General features: G+C 38.6%; 2 long non-coding RNA genes across 2 annotated transcripts; one reads left to right on the forward strand and one right to left on the reverse strand.

Annotated features, from left to right (window-relative positions):
- The first annotated feature begins 14,107 nt into the window (after positions 1–14,107).
- LOC121254040 lies at positions 14,108–15,989 on the forward strand. The gene is made up of 2 exons (XR_005938554.1): positions 14,108–14,560; positions 15,567–15,989. It is a non-coding gene; the product is annotated as an uncharacterized LOC121254040 (long non-coding RNA).
- Positions 15,990–16,866: 877 nt separating this feature from the next.
- Positions 16,867–17,822, reverse strand: LOC121256632. The gene is made up of 2 exons (XR_005939038.1): positions 17,517–17,822; positions 16,867–17,473 (listed from the first exon to the last, which is right to left on the reverse strand). It is a non-coding gene; the product is annotated as an uncharacterized LOC121256632 (long non-coding RNA).
- Positions 17,823–19,346: the final 1,524 nt, after the last annotated feature.

Consider the following 19,346-nt stretch of genomic DNA (forward strand, 5'->3'; position numbering starts at 1 on the left):
GCAGTACTCATGGACTCTGATGAAAGAGAAAGTATTTTTGTCATGACTGATGTAGACATGAGGTTATTTTTGACATTATGTTTCCGAACTATGCAAAAATAGTGAATGTGAAAATTTGTGCATAACTTATATTTTTGTGATATGATTCTGTTATGTTCTGATTCTATTCAATACTTTATTTTGATAAGATGTGGCATCTGAAAAACCTTTGGCATGACTATCTGGTTCTGTCTCTGATTTTGTTTCTTCTCCGTTCAGTTAGAGACCCTACCACGAGGCTTTTACATGGCTTCTGTTCTGATATGATATGGCCCTACCACGGGAAAGAATAGTGGTACTCTATTTCAGTTCTTATATGCATCTACTTGGTTATCCGTAGATGTACAACCCTACTACGGGGGTTAAACATAGTATCTATTCTGATATGATGCTCTGATATGATGATGATGATGAATCATATATGTTATGCCAAAGTACTTTTAAAAATTCACATTCTGTTTATGCTCGGTTAGCTACCGAGATTTGTACAATCCTACCACAGCAGTTAAACATTGTCCCTATTCTGATATGATAAGATAAGATGCGATGTTTCAGTTTATGCTATACCAAAGGGATTTTAAGTATGAATATTTTCAAACTTTCACTCTGATATTTTTTATAACATGTTCTGACTCTGCATTTTGAAAACAAATATTCTCATTCTGCATTCTGAAAGAAAAGTATTTTGTTCTGCACTCTGAACTCTGTAAATGATCATGTTTACACACTAGTATATGTTCTCTGCTTACTGAGTTATTAATAACTTACCCCTTATCTCCTAACATTTTTCAGATAATTTTGATGGTTCAACTGGAGAACAAGAGTAATAAGTTTTAGCAAGGTGTGATGATCATAGAGGAATAAGTGTCCAAGAGTACAAGTACTTATTTGGAGTCATAGTTAGTAAATTGATTATTTTCAGATATCTTGATGTGTTGGGTTAAGGATTTTTTGAGTCTTTAGGGAGTTTTTAATTTATGTTATTGAGAATTTCTTTGTTGTCCCTTTGAAGGAACATGGATATTTTGGTTGAACAAAGGAATTAATATTTTATGGAGTCTTTTAAATTTTATAGTTGTGATATTGAAGACGATTTTAGGTAATATGAGATAACTCTCCAGACCTCCGAGAACGGGGTGTTACAAATCCCATTGTGCGCCTAGTGATAGTATGCCAAAAAATCCCGCCTTGTTTGTTTTCACAACACATCTCATCGCATCTCATCTAATTTGTAACACCATGCTCCTTCCTTCTTACGTACGCTTCTTCTTTCAGAAAATAGCAAATTCTGAGGGCGAAAATTATGTAACAGTCTACCCTCCTCTCTAGTGACTGTGAGCCTTGTTATGCGTGCCGAACCCCGATGACATGTTTTCAAAGATATTATGTGATTTTTAAAGTACACCCAGTGTTTTAAATGCATTGAAAATATTTATATGGAGTATTTTTCAGTGTTATTGAACTAAGCTTGATTTTAAATAAGACAATTATAATATTTTTGAAGAGCTCCAAAAATATTATAGTTGTTGGAAATCATTTTAATATCATTTATTAAAATGATTCTAGTTATTTAAAATATTATGAGATTTAAAATTATATTTAAAACTCTAATTAAAGTAAATGATTTTATTCTTTAAATATATTAAATAAGATTTCATCATTTTATTAATGATGAAGGAATATTATTTTATAAACTAAAATTTAGTTTAAATAATATTCTACCTTAATTCCTCTTAGTGCTTTTAATTAAGTTAATATTTACGCATTTTCAAATCAGTGTTTTAATTCCTCATCGTTAGATCGTTTTGAAGATCTCAAGACAAAGGGACTGGATTAAATATCCAGACCGCTCTCTCTTCTCCCTCACTTTTCCCTCCCCATTCTCTCTCCTCCCTCTCCCTCACGTGTACGGCGTACACTGCCCCTCTCCTAGCCATTTCTTCCTCAGCTTAGCTGGGTGCCGACGTGCACTGCCTGGCCTCACCGCCCCCACCATCGACATCCCCTCACGCCATTGAGCCTCCCTCCACCACCGAAGCTGGCCTCCACCGTGCAGCCCTCCCCCTCTTTTCACGGTAAGCAGCTGAAATGGGTAAAAAAACCCATTTCTCCTCCTTGCACCTCCGTACGCAGCCACCACACCGCCACCAATGGCCTCCCCTCCCACCGGTGAACCTCTCCCATGGAACCCAAGCCACGACAACCTTCCTCTCCCCCTCTGTCGCACGCATGCACGAAACCCATAAATGGGTTTCGCATGGCTTCAAGGCCACCGACAGTCCCAACCCCACCAAGCACCACCATGAACTTCCCTTTCCCTCCCCCTTCCTCCTCCACTTGACTCGAGGCCCATAGCCTCCCTCAACCGCACGGGCTCTCTCCTCCCTCACACACGGGTTTCTTCCCTTGTGTCACCGTGCGTGGCTACCCAGGTGCCGCACCACCACCGGAGCTTCCTCTGGCCACTGTGACACCTCCCCGAGCTCCTCCAAGCCAGCCAAGTCCTTCCCCTCTTCCAAGCTCTCTTACTCCCTCATAGACTCTCCCTCCTTCCCAAGCTTGACCCACAGCCGTAGGCCACCGTGGCGCCACCCCAATGCCGCCATCACCTTGCTAAGGTCCTTCTAAGCCCCTCCATGCTCAGCCCCTCCTAGAACTGCCACTTTACGTGATGGACAGCCAATGTATGTGGCTGACCGCCACTGTACATGGCTAGATACATTGTGTACCACCCCTCACCGTCACCATGAGGACACCATGAGCCCTTCCAAGACCACACTTAGCTATCCAAACGCCCAAACAGCCACTGTACATGGGTTAGCCGCCACGTACGACCATTCCGACATCATCGACTGTGACGATCAGCGAGCAATGCACGGGTTATCCTGTCGATGGTATAACTCTTTATCCCTCGTTATTTATGTTTGATGTTAATGAGTTGATTAGGTTGTGGACTGTGCTATTAGTATTTGTGGAGTTCATTGTATTGTGATGTGCTGTGAAGTGAAGTGTTGGGCATTCTATGTAACGAAGTGTTGGGCGTTTCTATGTAGTGAAGTGTTGGGTGTAGCTGGCATGTGTGCGATGTAGTGTTGTGCATTGTGTTGCAATGGTGGCGTGGCGTCGTGTGGTTTGGGAAAAGAGTACACGCAGAGCGTACTCTTGTGGCCTAGTGTGGGATAAGGAGAGTATGTGTAAAATATACCCTCCTGGCATAATGTGGAATGGGAAGAGTACACGTGGAGTGTACTCCATGTGGCGTAGCATGTGTGAAGGAAGTACACGTGGAGTGTACTCCTTGTGGTGGAGTGATGCACCATATGGCGCGTATGCCGCAGTGGTGATGGGTTGTAGTGTGTGTGAAGGGAATATACGTGGAGTGTATTCCATGAGATACAGCGATACACCGTATAGTGTGTCACAAAGATAAGGATGGTTGTGTGGTTGATGGGCGTAGAGCATGGTGAGTCGGGTCGGGAACTGTGGAACACTGTCCCGAATTAGTTGTGATGTGGCCTATAGTCTGAGGTGACCAGTGTCATCATAATTAACTTATGGCTGGGAGTATGTGTGAAGTGGCAGAACAAGTGTAGGAGTGAGCAGCAAAAGCATGATTGGGGAATGTCATGAAGTGACATGGTTACCAGCAGTCGTGCTTATGATAGGTGAAGAGTTAGCATAGGAATGGAGCAACGGGATTGTGACGAGATGACACGATGTGTTAGGAGTACGTGAGGAACCGTACTCGTGATGAGATAGGAGTTGGCATAGAAATAGCATAGCAAGATGTCAGGTGACGTGACACAGTCACAGTGTAGCTTGGGAGTAATCTCGAGCTATATGACGTGACGTAAGGCATGGTTGTGAACGGAGTCTTGTCGTGTAAAGTGTTGGGATGAACTGTCAAAAGGGACGGGTAGCATGAAGAGTTATGCTAGCCGAGTTAAGAAAAGGTTCGTATCGGAGTATGGTGCTTGTCTACACAAGCAGATGATCAAGTGTTATATGTTGGTCTTAAGTGATAAGGGGGTAAGGTACGTGTGTAATCTAGTTAGACACATGTGCCAGACGGATTCACCATATGTAATGGATAATCTGTCCTAGACATAGTTCCACGGTGCTTAAGCCTCAGAGTTGGCTTAGAGCCGTGTGGCTTGTATGGATGGGAATGAGGATTTAGCGTTGGCTAAGGTGCATGAAAGTAGTGACGAGTGTATTGTCTAGGATTGGGATGCGTGATTCTGTCGATCGGAATCATGCGTTGGAATGTGGTTAGTAAGAAGAGTAAGACGAAGGTGTTAGTGTCTTAACCCTAAGGCGAATCATGGGTTCGCTTTAGTGGATAAGCACTCGTAGTAGAACGTCGAGTTTGGAAGAGGTAGTGACCGTAAGTGGTCCCCGAAGGTTTTAGCATAGTAAAGGTACGTAAGAGCACAGGATAGAAGAAGAGTGTTTCAATTGAAGCATAGTTTGATTTCTAGTTTAAGTTGCTAATGCATTAGATAGAGAATAACATCAAGGTTATGTATATGCATATAGGTTGCCATCTGACACGCACATGAATGGACTGCATGATGTGAAAGTAGCATGGAGTCCAGGTAAGTGTTACGTTCATACTCTTCTAGAGTTTTCTAAAATACAAGAAACGAAAATGAAACGCTTTTCCTCACGAAACGACACGAAAGATGTTTACGAAAAACATGCTAAGTATAAGTGTTCAAATGTATACGTATGTACGGCCCCTCCTTGGCAGCCCCTTTTTACGCACCCAAAAGTATTAATTGTACGCATGTGAATAGATGACTATACGCAGTCTCTATTGTATGTATTTTCTAAGAAAAGAAAAGAAATGCCGAGGCTTGTGCCCCGAGCTTTAACTGATGCTTTAAACGACGCGAAGAAAGTGTTTTAAAATGGTCCCTATGAACTGATGTTTTAACGCCCCTATGAACCGATGCTTTATGGATGCCATCAAAGATGATGTTTAAGCCCATGTTTTAAATGATGTTTTCCATGAATGAACTGCTAAATGAAAAGGAAAGGAATGAACTGAATGAAAGGATTGAACTGAAAGAAAGGACTGAACGTTTAATGTATGAAAATACGTAATAGCCACATGAATGAATGAAAAGGGTACTAATGAATGGGCAGATTGCAATGCTGGGTAAGTAGTACTGGTAGTGCACCCAGTGCTACCCTCTGATTGAAAAAGGATTCCCAACCAGTGGCTACGGGCGGAGTTCGGGTCCAAAAGAAGACTGTTAACCCCAACACAAGGGGCGTAACAGTGTGTATCGGCCAATAAAAGTGATAAGAAAGAATGTATAAATACATGAATGCATCGCATTCTTTAAGAAATAAAGGCACTGACGGGAGAAATGTTTTACGAAAAGAAAGCCCATTCTTGAAGAAAAACCTCGTCCAATGATGTTTTCAAATTAACGCACGTATGCATGTATGCATGTACGTGTAGTATGTACGGAATGATGAATGCATGAATGAAAACCTATGTTGTTATATTTTAACTGTATGAAGTAATGCTTACAAGTCATCGACTCATTTTAGTTTTATGTATGCCCCTACCCCCATAGGAACTAAATTAGAAGTACGCGTCAGGACGGACACGGCCTAAGGAGAAGAGCACGGAAGTCTGGGCATGAGCGTTTAAATGTATGAGAGGCCTTTTTATTATTAAAATTAATGATTTCCGCTGTAAACCTCTTTTATTCTTAAAGCACATTTTATTTTATAACGTAGAGTCACGCACCCTGGGTATGGAAGCAAAAAGTTTTAAATCGAACGGTAATCCTCGTCGTCCTTTCTAAAATCATTTTATAAAAAGTCTCACCATAAGGACGGGCGTTACATAATCATTACAATTTTTCTAAATTTCCACACAAAATAAAATAAACAATTCAACCTTTTCAAATTTCAAAACAAAATTAATATTAAAAAATATATTCTAATAATATTTTATTCAACTTTAAACTTTTATCTCAATTTATCTCATCTCATCTACGAAAACAAACCAGTGCGCGTTCCCTCTCTCTCTTAAATATACTACGTTTATTTCTCTCTCTACTATGTATTTATACTCTGATAATAAATGTATTTTTTGAGCTAGTAATAAATGTATTTAAAGTATTCAAAAAATGGTGTGTCAAAGTGATTCTTTTCTGGATATATGGAACCACGTGGTTAAAAATTTGGAACGGGATGAGCTTGAGGAGGCTGCTACACACGAGAAGGGATTCAAACACCCAGCTCAAAAGTGCAAGAGATGAGTTGGTGTTTTTTAAAAACTCTGATATTCATCCCCATAAGGAGTCAAACAGGTTAGCTCAATTCTTGAGGCGGATGAATTACAAGTGGTTAACATGATGAATAATGCTGCAATAGATTGGTGTTTAGGGGGCTTATTAATTGAGGATGCAAGAAAAGTCCTAAATTCTTTTGCTACTTGGTCAATGATTCACACCAGTAGAGGTGCTACTATGGTAGCTCATTATTTGGCTAAAGATGCCCTTAATCTAGATGAACACATGTATATTTTGGAAGATTTTCTTCAATGTATTCAGTCCACTGTTATCAGTGAAACGCTGTAAGTCTTCATTATGAATAAAGATTAGTTTCATTTTTTAAAAAAAAAAAAATTACTTTGATAATAACGATAATGTGGTTCTTTCAGTTCTCAGTTAAAAAAGAATGCAAGAGGGGAAAGTTGAACCATTTCCACAACTTGTCCACCAAATTTTTGCATTAAAAAAGCATCTCCAAGTTTTGAAAGGGGAGATATTAGTGGTTGGATTGATTCACATGGTACTATCCTATCAAAAAACTATGTTCGTGAGTCGTGACCACCTACAAATACACCACCTTATCTATCTATATTTTTTTCCTCTCTTTTTACTTCAAGTTTTTCTTATGAATTTAGAAGTTTTTGGCCCATCTTTCTTGACAGAAAGTTACCTTTGAAAAGCAATTCGATTAGATAAACTCAATTTATTTTGAGTCAATAAAAAATTTTAAACGCTCTCGTGATTGATTCAATAACTCGTCTAATTAATTTTAGACTAATTTAAATCGACTCAAATTTATTTAAGAAATTATATTTGTAATCATTGAGTACATAAGCGCCATGCAATCTATTTAGAAAAAAAAAATAAGGCATCTACATGAAAAAAATAATAATTTTTTAATAGTAAACCCTACCATTTTTTAAAACGATTGTGCTGAACTTACGCACTCTACGACTGCATGTAACATTACTCTTTATTCCATCACCTTATTTATTTTTGAATTGGAATTAAGAAAACATATATTTCCTTCCCCATTCTTATATTCATTAAGAATGGGAGAAAATATGAAAAATCTAACATGGAATTCTTTATTTTATTTATTTGAATATAAAAAGTCGAAAAACAATGAGTGTTTTGCGTTTAACTTATCACTGATCTCCATAAAATACTACCATAGTCATAACCTTCTAACAAGTTATTTATCTTTCCTATAGACAATAATATTTTTATGACACTCATGAATTTGCATTCTTAATAAAATTATTTAGATTCATCTCATTCTATGATGTTTTAATATTTTTTATTAACATTAAAATATTTTATCCAAGCTTGTCATAAATTATCTGATTCAAGAAATTAAACCGCCCAACTCCAAATCCAATTCTATTTTGGGTGGCTCTACAGTCACAGCTCCCAACTCTTGCTAGGAGCTACAGTTAGTTATAGTAGTAGTGTTTTTTCTTTTCTTTTTCTTACATGTATTTTTTAACACTTTAAATATTTTTTAAAACAATTAAAAAATCACAATATTATTAAAAAATATTTCCTTAATTATTATGTAAAATAAAATAAAAAATTCCAACGATAATACCGAGCAATAAAAAAGAGTGGTAAGAATAATATTTTTCTTCTATTTGTGAGTTTAGTAAACTATTAATACTTTTTTTTTTCACCACTTTCATATATAGTTTCTTTTATTTCCTACACACTTTTTTTAATGTATTTTTTACTGGAAGCCTCAAAACAAAAGAAAACAACATCAAGACAAGACATACTAAAATACTTAGAAAGAAAACCATTCCTGTAAAAGAACCACAAACAACGTTAACTCAAAAACATAAAATCATAAAATCTTACCAATCCAACCAAAACGCCACATGAATAATGACGCTAACAGCAACGCAAAGATGGCAAACCCAGTATATCCAAACGGATTAATCCTCGAAGCAACCTAGGCACATCCTTGAGAAATCTCCATTCAGAGTTCAGTCCAGTTGCACCACTCCGTGCCAACCAATCAGCAACATTATTTCCCTCCCTATAAACATGTCTAACTATGCTCACCATAGAATCCATAAGTGCTAAAGTATCTTCCCAAAATTTTTCCAGGTACCACACCCCACACCGCCACCTATTCCACCACGAGATCACTACTTGAGAGTCTAATTCAATTTCCACAAAATTAATCTCCAGATTCTTACAGGCTTTGAGACCTTGCAAAATAGCTAACAATTCAACTCTATTATTTGAACCGAATCCAATATAAGAATTAAAGGCGTAAACCAGATGGCCTCGATCATTTCTAATAATACCACCCACTCCTGAAGAACTTGGATTACCAAGACTACTACCATCTGTATTCAACTTAAACCACCCTTGAGCTGGCTTTTGCTAAGCAACTAGCTTTAAATACTTCCTATCGGGAACCAACGCTAGAATATTCAATATCTGTAAAATCTGTAAGTCATGTCTAGAACATTTACTAACCTTTTTCATATCTCGACTTACTAAATCCATCCAACTTCTAATAGAAAGCCAGACCAAACTAATAGACTGAATACTACCCTCCATGCGTGCAGTACATCTTCTACGCCAAAGGTACCAAGTAATAATGGAAGGTAGAATCCCCACTATGAGCCCCACTTGAGATATTGAGGACGCACATCGAAACCAAATTATTATCGTCTCCCTCCAAGTAAGACCAAGTGGAAGGCCAAAGGTAGCTCCATAATAATGCCATATTTCCTTTGCAAACTCACCTTCGAAAAGTACGTGGTTTTGGTCTTCATACTTACCTTCGTCACAACAATCACAACGAGAAACTATCGAGATTCCAATACGTCGAAGACGATCATCTACGCTCAAAGCCATGTTCCATGCTTTCCACATCAACACCGAAATCTTAAGTGGGAGCAACTTATGCCACATCCAAGGATGCCACTCCATACTAGAACCTTGTATTCGAATGCAATCCCAAGCTAATTTAGTAGAAAAATTCCCACTCTCATGCTTCATCCAGATCAATAGATCAGACCCTCCCTTACATTCGGCCAAAGCCTCAATAATTTCCTCTACATTATCATGTCCCACTATCGTACTCAACAGCTCCACATCCCAACTATTAGACAACTTGCACTCTTTAACTTTAAGCATCGGATTACCCACTATCTGGAACTCATCAATTAACGGACCCCCATCTCTCCATTTATCATACCAAAATAAAATGTTCTCATCTCTAACTCTCCACTTTGCATTATTAAGGACACTAGGAATACTTTTAACAATCATTTTCCAAAATCTCGTTCCTTTTTTCATATCAATGAGACATCGAGGTGAAGAGCCCACATATTTTCCCTTAAAGAACCTAGCCCACAGGGACTCTCCTTGAATTAAGTTCCATGCAAACTGCATATGCAATGCTTTTTGCATATCCTCCAAATTACGCAAGCCCATTCCACCCTCCTTTATTGGCTTACAAATACTATCCCATGCCACCCACTTTTTTTTCCCTTTACCATTCACCTCACCCCAAAAAAATGTGCTCATCATTCGGTTTAATTCTTTAATAATTGATTGAAGGACCTGCAAAACTGCAAATATATGTAAAGCCATACTAGAAAGCACATGCGGAAGAAGAATCAAACGGCCTCCCGATGATAGGATTTTCATTTTCCCACCACTGATTTTGTTCCAGACTTTGTTAACCATCTCCTCCAGGTGCTCGTGCTTAAGACTCCCCAAGACAATCGAAACCCCTAGATATTTAAAAGGAAACGAGCCTTCCGAGAACCCTATCAGCCTTTCAAGAGCTCTCTTTCAGACCAACGAAATTTTTGGAGAATAAAATATTGCCGTCTTTCTTTATTAATTTTCTGTCCTGACCAATCTTCAAACTTTTCAAACACCCATAACAGTTCCCTCGCCGACTTCTTTCCTCCATTCAGAAAAATCACAATGTCATTAGCGTACATAAGATGTGAAATATGAGGAGTGCCTCTAGCTTGGGAAAATTTTTCAATCTTTTTTGCCGTAAAGCTATGTTTTAAAAGTCTAGAGAGTACCTCCTGAAGAATAATAAAGAGGTAAGGCAAAAGGGGATCCCCCTGGTGTAATCCCCGACCCCTTGAAAAAATCCTTTCGTCGTTCCGTTTAGTATCACAGAGTACCATACATTCGAAATACAAGCATGAATTAGTTCACAAAAAGGAGGAGGGAAACCAAAACACCTCAATACCTCCAGCAAAAAATTCCACTCCACCCGATCATATGCTTTTGCCATATCAACTTTAATCATAATATTACCACCATGTGACGTTCTCTTCAATGAATGAACTATTTCCTGAGTAAGACTAATATTCTCAAATATACTCCTCCCAGGTATAAAAGCTCCTTGCTCAAGAGATACCAATTTGGGAAGAAGACCTATCAGACGATTCACAATAATTTTCGAGCAAATTATATAGAAGACTGAACAAAGGCTTATCAGCCTAAATTTGTCAAACCCCAAAGGCACATCTACCTTCAGAATAAGCACAATGAAAGAAGCCGAATAAAATCTCAGAAGACTTTTAGATAGAAAAAAATTTGAGATGGCTCCCAAAACATCCATTTTTACCACCTCCCAGCAGCTCATAAAAAATCCCGCACCAAAACCATCTGGCCCTGGAGAACTATTTATAGGAATAGATGAGAGAGCCTCTTTAACTTCATCCAAAGAAGGGATACTACTAAGCCGGACACAATCCTCTTCTTCAATAACTAGCGATATCAAGTTTGTTAAATTCGGCAACTCTCTTGGCTGATTTGATCGTTATAGGAACTCAAAAAAATATTCAACAGCACCAAGATGAATTTCTTCTGGTGAATTGTACTCTAACCCATCCGTAGTTCTCAACTTAAGAATTTTCCTACGCCTTTTATTAGATAACCAAACATGAAAGAATTTTGAGTTCCGATCACTTTCCATTCTCCACTTAATTTTAGCCGTCTGAGCCAATCTTATATCTTCCCTTCACCTCCAAGTAGACAACTTAGTAGAGTACCTCACAAGCTCCCTCTCAACCTCATTATCCCAATTACTTTGCAGTGAGTGCTCAAGACCCTCAGCCTTCTCTTCAAGAATAGCAATCTAAGTATTGGTCTGCCCAAACACCCTCTTGTTCCATTCCTGTAGAGCCACCTTAAGCTTTTTAAGTTTACTAGCTAATTTCAGGAGCCCTGTACCTACCTCTGGTTCATACCACACCCTCTGTACAAAGCTCATAAAATCAGGGTGCTCAACCCACATTTGCTGAAACCTAAATGGAGAAAGGCCATAAGTAAAAGGATCTTTTAGGAATTCTATAAACGTGGGACTATGATCCGACGTTGTCCTTGACAAATACGAACAACGTGCACTTGGAAATGCTGTCAGTAAATTTGCATCAAGAAGCACTCTATCCAACTTAGCCCAAGCTCTAGATAATCCATGCTGACCATTGCACCATGAAAACTTTCTCCCCTGTGAATTCATTTCAATCAACCTGCCCTGGTGAATCCATCTATTAAAGTCATCCATTGCAGCTCTTGTCCTTGGACTACCACCACACATTTCCACATCCGAACGAATTATATTAAAATCTCCAGCAAACAAACAAGGCTCCACACCCATTCTAGCCGAACTCAGCTCCTCCCAAAGCAGCTGCCTTTCATTTCTATTACACTTAGCATAGATAAAATTTCCCAAAAAAATGAGAAGACTCGTCGTCTATACGTAAATACAAATATTGCATTCCCATTCGGACCAGTTGCACGTCCATTTCAGTTTTCCAAAATACCCAGATTTTCCCACCAACATCCTCATTAGTTATTACCTTATCAAAATGAAACGGCCGCATATACATCTGAATTTTATCAACACACTGAAACGGTTCCAGCAGCACTGCCACCTTCGGTTGACATTTATTCAGCAGATTCTTTAACTGTCCCTTAGAAGTATCTATTCCCCTTATATTCCAGACTAATATTGATCCTGTCACTGAGATAATTTTTTGGCTCGAGTGATCACTCTCTTGGAACTCCTAATTTTCTCAAATTGCCTCTTATGGTATTTTATCTTCCCTACTTCATCTTCTGTTTCCGTGTGATATTCCTTATCCTGCAGAAAGACTTCCGCATGTAACTCAGGTTCCGGATCAGACATCGACCCCTCTTCCAAGAAAACCTATTCCTCCTGCAATTTATCATCCTCCCTCTCCACAGTACAAGGAACTACTTCCACCTCCCTCATATTTGTGTCCAACTCCTTCGACCGAGAAGAACATTCCAATCTTCTGTCATTTCTCTCTACCTCCTTATTATGTATTTCGTCCGCAGGAACCTCAATATCAGGAGACTCACCATGATCTTTTTCCATTTCCAACTCCTTAATCAAAGGTGTGGAGGATTCACCTATTACCAGATTTACCTTAGAATCCTTATTTGCTTCAACTTCTTTTTCCTCAACAACTGGCAGATTTATATTTTCCTTCGGTTCTTCCACAACAGGTTCTTTCACAACAGGTTCTTGTTGCCGAACCCATACCTTTCTTCCCGTAATCTTTTTCCCAGCACAACATGTTCTTGCATTATGCCCCTGTATTTTGCACAAGGAACAAAACGCCAATAGAGTTTCATAAATTATCTCTTGCTTGCGGCTAGACCCCAGTCCAGGAGTCCCAATCCAAAAATGAGGTAAAGGTTCCTTTGCAGCATCCATCTCCACACAGATACAGGCACCGTCGGTGCGAGTGGCACAACGAGTGGGATTATCACATCTAATAAATCTACCTATTGGGGCTGTAAGAATTTTAATAAAAGACTCATGATAATAGTTAGGCGGCAAACCTGGCAAGACGATCCAAACCGGCACAATAGATGGTTCTTCTTCTTCCTTAAAATCTGGAGTCCAGTGGAATGGATGATATGGAATCCCGTCAATATCATTAACTTCACGTGAAAGGGCCTTCATGCAGTCTTCTTCCGAAGTCATTCTTATAAACACGTTTCGAAGATGCATCATATTAGAAACAACTGGAATGCCATCAAGATTCCAGCGCTTTTGAATGAATGCCCGAATGGAATCCAAGGAAGGACGGTTTCGAAGAAATTTCAAGACGATGGAAAATCTAAAAGGTTCTGCCGAGCGATGAATTTCCACCTTAGAGAACTGAAAGAAAATTTCAGCATCCTTGGATTTCGGTACGCGGTGCGCCACAGACAATTCTGGAAGAGGCTAAGGAACCACCGATACAAGATCCACAAACAGACGTCGACCTAGGTTCTCAACGGCTGCCATACAGCCTTACGTAAAAGATGAAACGAAGTCTCAAGAAGAACTTTCAACAAGAAAACAACGTTCTTGGGGCGATTGATTCATTCGGCTACTTCTTGTCGTAGGAAAAAAAAGATCAACAGAAGTTGGTTCCCACAAGCTTCAAAACACCTTTTTTAATGTAATTAATGCTCAAAGCCCATCTATTAATGCTCGAACCTCCTCTGTGCAAAATTGACTAGTACCTTTCGATTAGAATAATGTTAGTTGTCCAGAGGATTCTTATCCATAATGGATTTCGATACATTTATTTTAGTAATTAATTCTTGTCCAGAGTTATACTAGGGATTAGCCACTATTTATGTTATACACCCTACACCTGACATGTAAATTATTTTTTTTTCCCTCCTGATAGAAACGCTCGTTTTACCCAAATTCAAATAGCCAGTGCATTTTGAATTCTAGGTTCATCCCGCGTCTCCAACTCCAACATCTCCAGCACCCGCGTCGCCAGCCCAACACCACCCCGCGATGGCCATCCCTCGGTTCAGCACCACCCCGCGAAGGCCATTCTTCATCTGCCCAGTGCCGCCACTCCCCAAGAGCTCATTGAACGGGGCAAACCAGGTTGCATCCCTCGAAGACCCTCCTCCTCCCTCCTCCCTCCTCCCTTGACCAGCAACCCGCATCACCATCCCTCTGCCCAGCACTGACCCTCCCCACGAACTAATTTAACGAACAACGACACATTTCCGGTGGAGCTCTGTTTTGCCGCCGCCCCTGCATGTGCAAATCGAGCAAAAAAATTTTAAGATCTAAAGTTGGAGATTCTTAAAGGGATCGTGGGTTTGTCTCATTGTTGAGTCGGTCAGTTTCAATTGTCATCTTCAAGCATTCGGAGTTCAAGTTTTATGACCCCTTTGCTTTTTGGGTAAGCTTCAAATCTCATGCTCTGTGATGTGCAAAGTGTTTCATATACCATTTCTGCTGGTGGGTTTGATAGTTGTAGGTGCTTTTATGTCATATCAAAACTACTGAAATTTATGCCGTTTGATCTATATTTAAATCGTTGTTGCTGGGTTTTTTACTTCTTGTGGATGCCTCAAGTCTGTGGTACAAGAAGTTTATTTTTTGGAGTATTTAGACTGGATTTGAATAATTCCATGGATCTATTGTATGGTTTTGTGATATCTTAAGTTCCCATTTCGATCGACTGTATACTCGTACTTGTAAATTTATTATCTTTCAAGATTTGTAGCGGAAATGTTTTTCTTTTTCTAATTATTATATATATTTTTTAAGTTCTTGGTTTGATATCCATGGCTACTATGAGTTCACTGACATTTAATTTTTATAATTAAAGGAGTTGGAAGCTTTCCTCCTTTCCCACTAACCAATATTTTGATTGGATTTGCTGTGAGGAAAACTCAATATGGGTTTAGCTCTTCAGATGAGTTAGCTTCACACCGTTCTCATTAGCTATCACATTCAGGAAGTACTTTTTTGGGTCTCTTCTTCTGGGCTCAATTCAGGTGCATCCATCACTTGGTGAATGGCTTTTCTGATATCAATTCAAGCAATTTCCATCACTTCGTTGCTAAGCTCCTTTTAAATTTTATATAGCTTTTCTACTCTACTCTATAATCTATGTTATGGACATGTATTTGCTTGCTGAATCTATCAGTATTCTTTGGGTATGCTTGCCATGTTTTGTCTGCCTCTGTGTGTGGGAGAGAGAGAGAGAGATCGTAAAGTTTGCAGAGTTTTGGATGAATTGAGATCTGCGTATCCTTCTATCTATTGTTACCCTGAGTCTAAATAATATTGGGAAACTGCTCCCGTACAAAGAAATTTTAAAAAGCTTTTTATCATACCATTGACATCTATATGCGTTTTTGGCTGCAATTAAATAACAGGCTATTAATCTGTTTTGATAGACATTCATTCTTGGCAAGCATTGGAGTTATAGAACTACCCTACTAGAAGATATATGCTTAGACCTTTGTTTGAGATTGTAACAAACATGGTTCAGAAACTAGAAACTATAAAGGGTGGGGGAGGATCCATTAGGGTTGGTATAACGGGAACTATAGCCAAGAAAATCATCTGATGTAATCACAACCCTATGTTTACTTGATAGAGATTGGCTCTGTATGTAATCACAACCCTCAATAATTTCTGTCTAGGTTCTTAGTGATGTTATATCTGGTCATGTTGAGCTGGCCATGCATATTATTTGCATTCACTTTACATATGAAAATTATGCCTTTTGTACTAGTTCAACTGCATAATCTTGAATTGCACAAATTGTACATATTTATGAATTATTATCTGAATAATAATAAAGCATGCATTTGTCACATTTCTCCTGTCATAGCTCAACTGTATAATCTTGAGTTTCACAAATTAAATGAGAAGGGAAACAAAATTTTCATGTGAGAGTGCTAGGAGCACGTATATCCTCCTGAATATAGATAATAACATGATGTTTTATGTTGTATTTAGTCCAAATATTGCCAAAATTAGTAGAAATGCTCAACATATTAACTGAGGAGTACATATCTCTATGAATTTCTAACGTTAAGGGTGTAGTTTTCCTTATCTTACAAAATGGTAGCTTCAAACCTATGTGAAGGGAGCTCAAGTTCTTAAGCCAATCTTTTGCTCTAGTGTTGCTTTGACTTGGAGATCCTTCCAGTTATCAGCCATCTCGAGTGTAAGGCAATACTGTAGGAATTGTAATGTAATTGTTAAGGCAACACTCCAAAATGTGGTTGTGGAGTAGTTTGTAGAAAGTGTAATTTGTAATTTGAAGCTTGAAGAATGTTGAAATTTGTAGTTTTTATCAAATTGCGGTTGTAAATTTGCACTTTGTAGCTTGAAGAATGTTGTATCTTAAGAGTCAAGATCTCCAAATTATACTCGGAACATTTCATCTTGAAAGTAGGAATACAGCTGGCTAAATTGTGACAACTGTAGCATGAAAATATTGTCCATCGATAGCCATGATATTGTTTTACTTTTACAAGTTTTTTCTTCTTTCTTTTGTTGGATTTTGTTTTTTAAACTGCTGATTGTGGCATCCCTTTCCATTTTTGCTTGATGACTTGGATGGCCTAATGAACAAGAGGAATGCATACAGTTATGCTGGCTGATTTTTTAGCTAAATAGAAACCATTTATTGAGATGGAAAAGTAATAATATCTTGTGCAAACTAAATTTAGACAGAAACTCACATCAAGACCAAAGGCTTTTTCAATACAAATGTTAAAGTGATTTTGACATGATGCTTCCGTCTGTTGATCCAAACCAACCAGAGAAATTACATACTTGATTTTGACACTATGCTTCCAGCTATTTACATATTTGATCCAAACCAACTAGAAAAATTACAATAGATACAACCCAATACAAAAACAACCATATTCGTGTACACAACCCTTCGCTTTTCAAGTCCGACCTCAACCATGTGAACATTTGTCTCTCTTGCTTTATCTTCTTTTTCCGAGTTTCAAACTCGTGCAACAATAATTTATCCTTCCTCTTCCAATCTTGGTTCTCTCTTGTCAGAATGTTCTCCTCTATTACTTTGTACAAAACAAAATTTCATTAAATCATGCTTATCTCAATATCTACAACACATTGAATCATGAAAGTCCAAGGCTTGCCATATCATACACATACAAATTTCCATCCTAATGAGCTATAACAAAAGCACCATCGCCTCCAAGCACCCATGCAACACTAGTGCAACAACTGTCAAAAAGAGACAACTTTAATCGAACCAGACATTTAGACTACTTGAATATAAATAGTAACAATAAAAATACTTGAAAACAAATTTCTGTTTTTTTTATAGGTTACACTATGTTAAAATTCTTGACAACAGATTCTACCATGACGGAGTAGCAAACAATTGGAAGTCAAAAGCAATACAAACGAGAGCAAAGATGGAAATAGCATACCCCAATACCTCATAGCTTGCATACCAGAAATAATTTAACAAAAGAAAAGATAGAAATAGTTTTTTTTTTCTTTCTTTTTTTTGCTGAGAGGAAAGATGGAATAGTCTCTAGGCTTGAGAAGAAACTCTCTAAGAAGCCATAGGTGGTGAGATTGGCAATGGAAAATGTGAATAGGAAAATTATTCTGGTCATCAACCAAGAACACATGAACCAATATTGAAAGTGGTGAGATATGCATCACCCAGATCTAAATTCCATTAATTTACATAACCAAATCCAAAATAATATACTAGAAGTGTAGAATAATCACGAGAGATTTGCAATCCAAAGAATGCTGGCAAAGATAGAACGATGAGAAGCTACTAAAATTCACTCAATTCATATATTTCTTTTTTTTTTTCAATCCCAGTACCTAATTCTAAAAACAAATTGAGGAATAAGCCCCAAATATTCAATCCAAAAGCATGAAAACTAACTTCAGCAAATGAATGAAGCATATCAAGTGGGGGGGGGGGGGGGGTGGGGGGGGTTCTTTAAGCGTCTTGTGTGCAGGGGAAGAATGTATAACATGTGCAAGAAAATCACTTGAATCGATAGTAGGTAGCCTTTGAGGAGACCCGTTTGCCCCTTCTCTCTCTGATTATGATTATTTTCAACATTTCTCAAGGAATTCTTATTGGTTGAACCCATACATTTAGTAACGAAACATCATATTAATCCATTCCACCACTTATGTACCTGGCAAATGATTGTGGAAACTGTGGAACTTCATAAAGAAATGACAAAAACATAATGGTACATTCCACCTCCGACTTCTTGCAAATAGAAACGGAAATTGAAATGGACAAGCAGTCAAGTTTATCATAAATATGTCCAAATGAAAATTCTGGAGTTGATATACCAAACATGAATTAGGATGGCTTGTAGTATTTTGTTGGTACAAATGGCATTTTGGTGACAACCCCATCGTATGCCTTTCCTCGAATCACAATCTTAACTTTGGTGCCTACCTTGTGTGACCCAGATTTCACATACCCCATGGCTATATTCTTCTTAAGGCAGGGGCTAAATCCTCCACTGGTGACTTCCCCAATTCCTTTTCCTTTATCATTCTGAATCTCACTGTGGCTTCTGGGAGGTGGTCCTGAAGAGAAACACCCGAGGTGCTTGAGGGGGCGGACTAGAAGCTTCGCTGCATGGGGACTCTGCCTTCCGTTGGGCTGAGGTCAAAAACGACTGCTTGCTGTGCTTGGGGTCGGGGCTGCGGACTAGAAGCTTACCATGATTGGGGGCTGAGGGCTTCCGTCTGGCTTGAGGTTGAAGACAAAGTTGTGCTTTTGCGTCCCGGGAGAGGGGGGGGGGGGGAAGAGTCGACTGAACATCTCAGCCATTGGCGGGGGGGTTGGCTCAAAGAAGAATTTCAAAAGAATAAAATTACTTTGCCTCCCCACTTTGACCGCTCCATTTGACCACTAGTAAAAAAAAAAATTTCCTTACTTAGTGATTAAGGAAATGATTTTAAGTATATTGATGTATTTTTTTTTATTTTTTAAAAATATTTAAATGTATTAAAACATTACAAAAAAAAGGAAAAAAATTACTAGACGGTACGTCCAACGGTAAGAGTGGGTGGCATAGTAGCCCCACTCATTTCAAAATGAGTGGAAGAGAAACGGGCGACAAGGACAAGGAGGAGGGAAAAAAATTACATGTCACGTAAGGCGTGCTTTGGCTGATGCCAAGAGTTTTTCT

Source organism: Juglans microcarpa x Juglans regia, chromosome 3D, assembly GCF_004785595.1.
Source record: "Juglans microcarpa x Juglans regia isolate MS1-56 chromosome 3D, Jm3101_v1.0, whole genome shotgun sequence".
NCBI classification, from domain to species: Eukaryota; Viridiplantae; Streptophyta; class Magnoliopsida; order Fagales; family Juglandaceae; genus Juglans; species Juglans microcarpa x Juglans regia.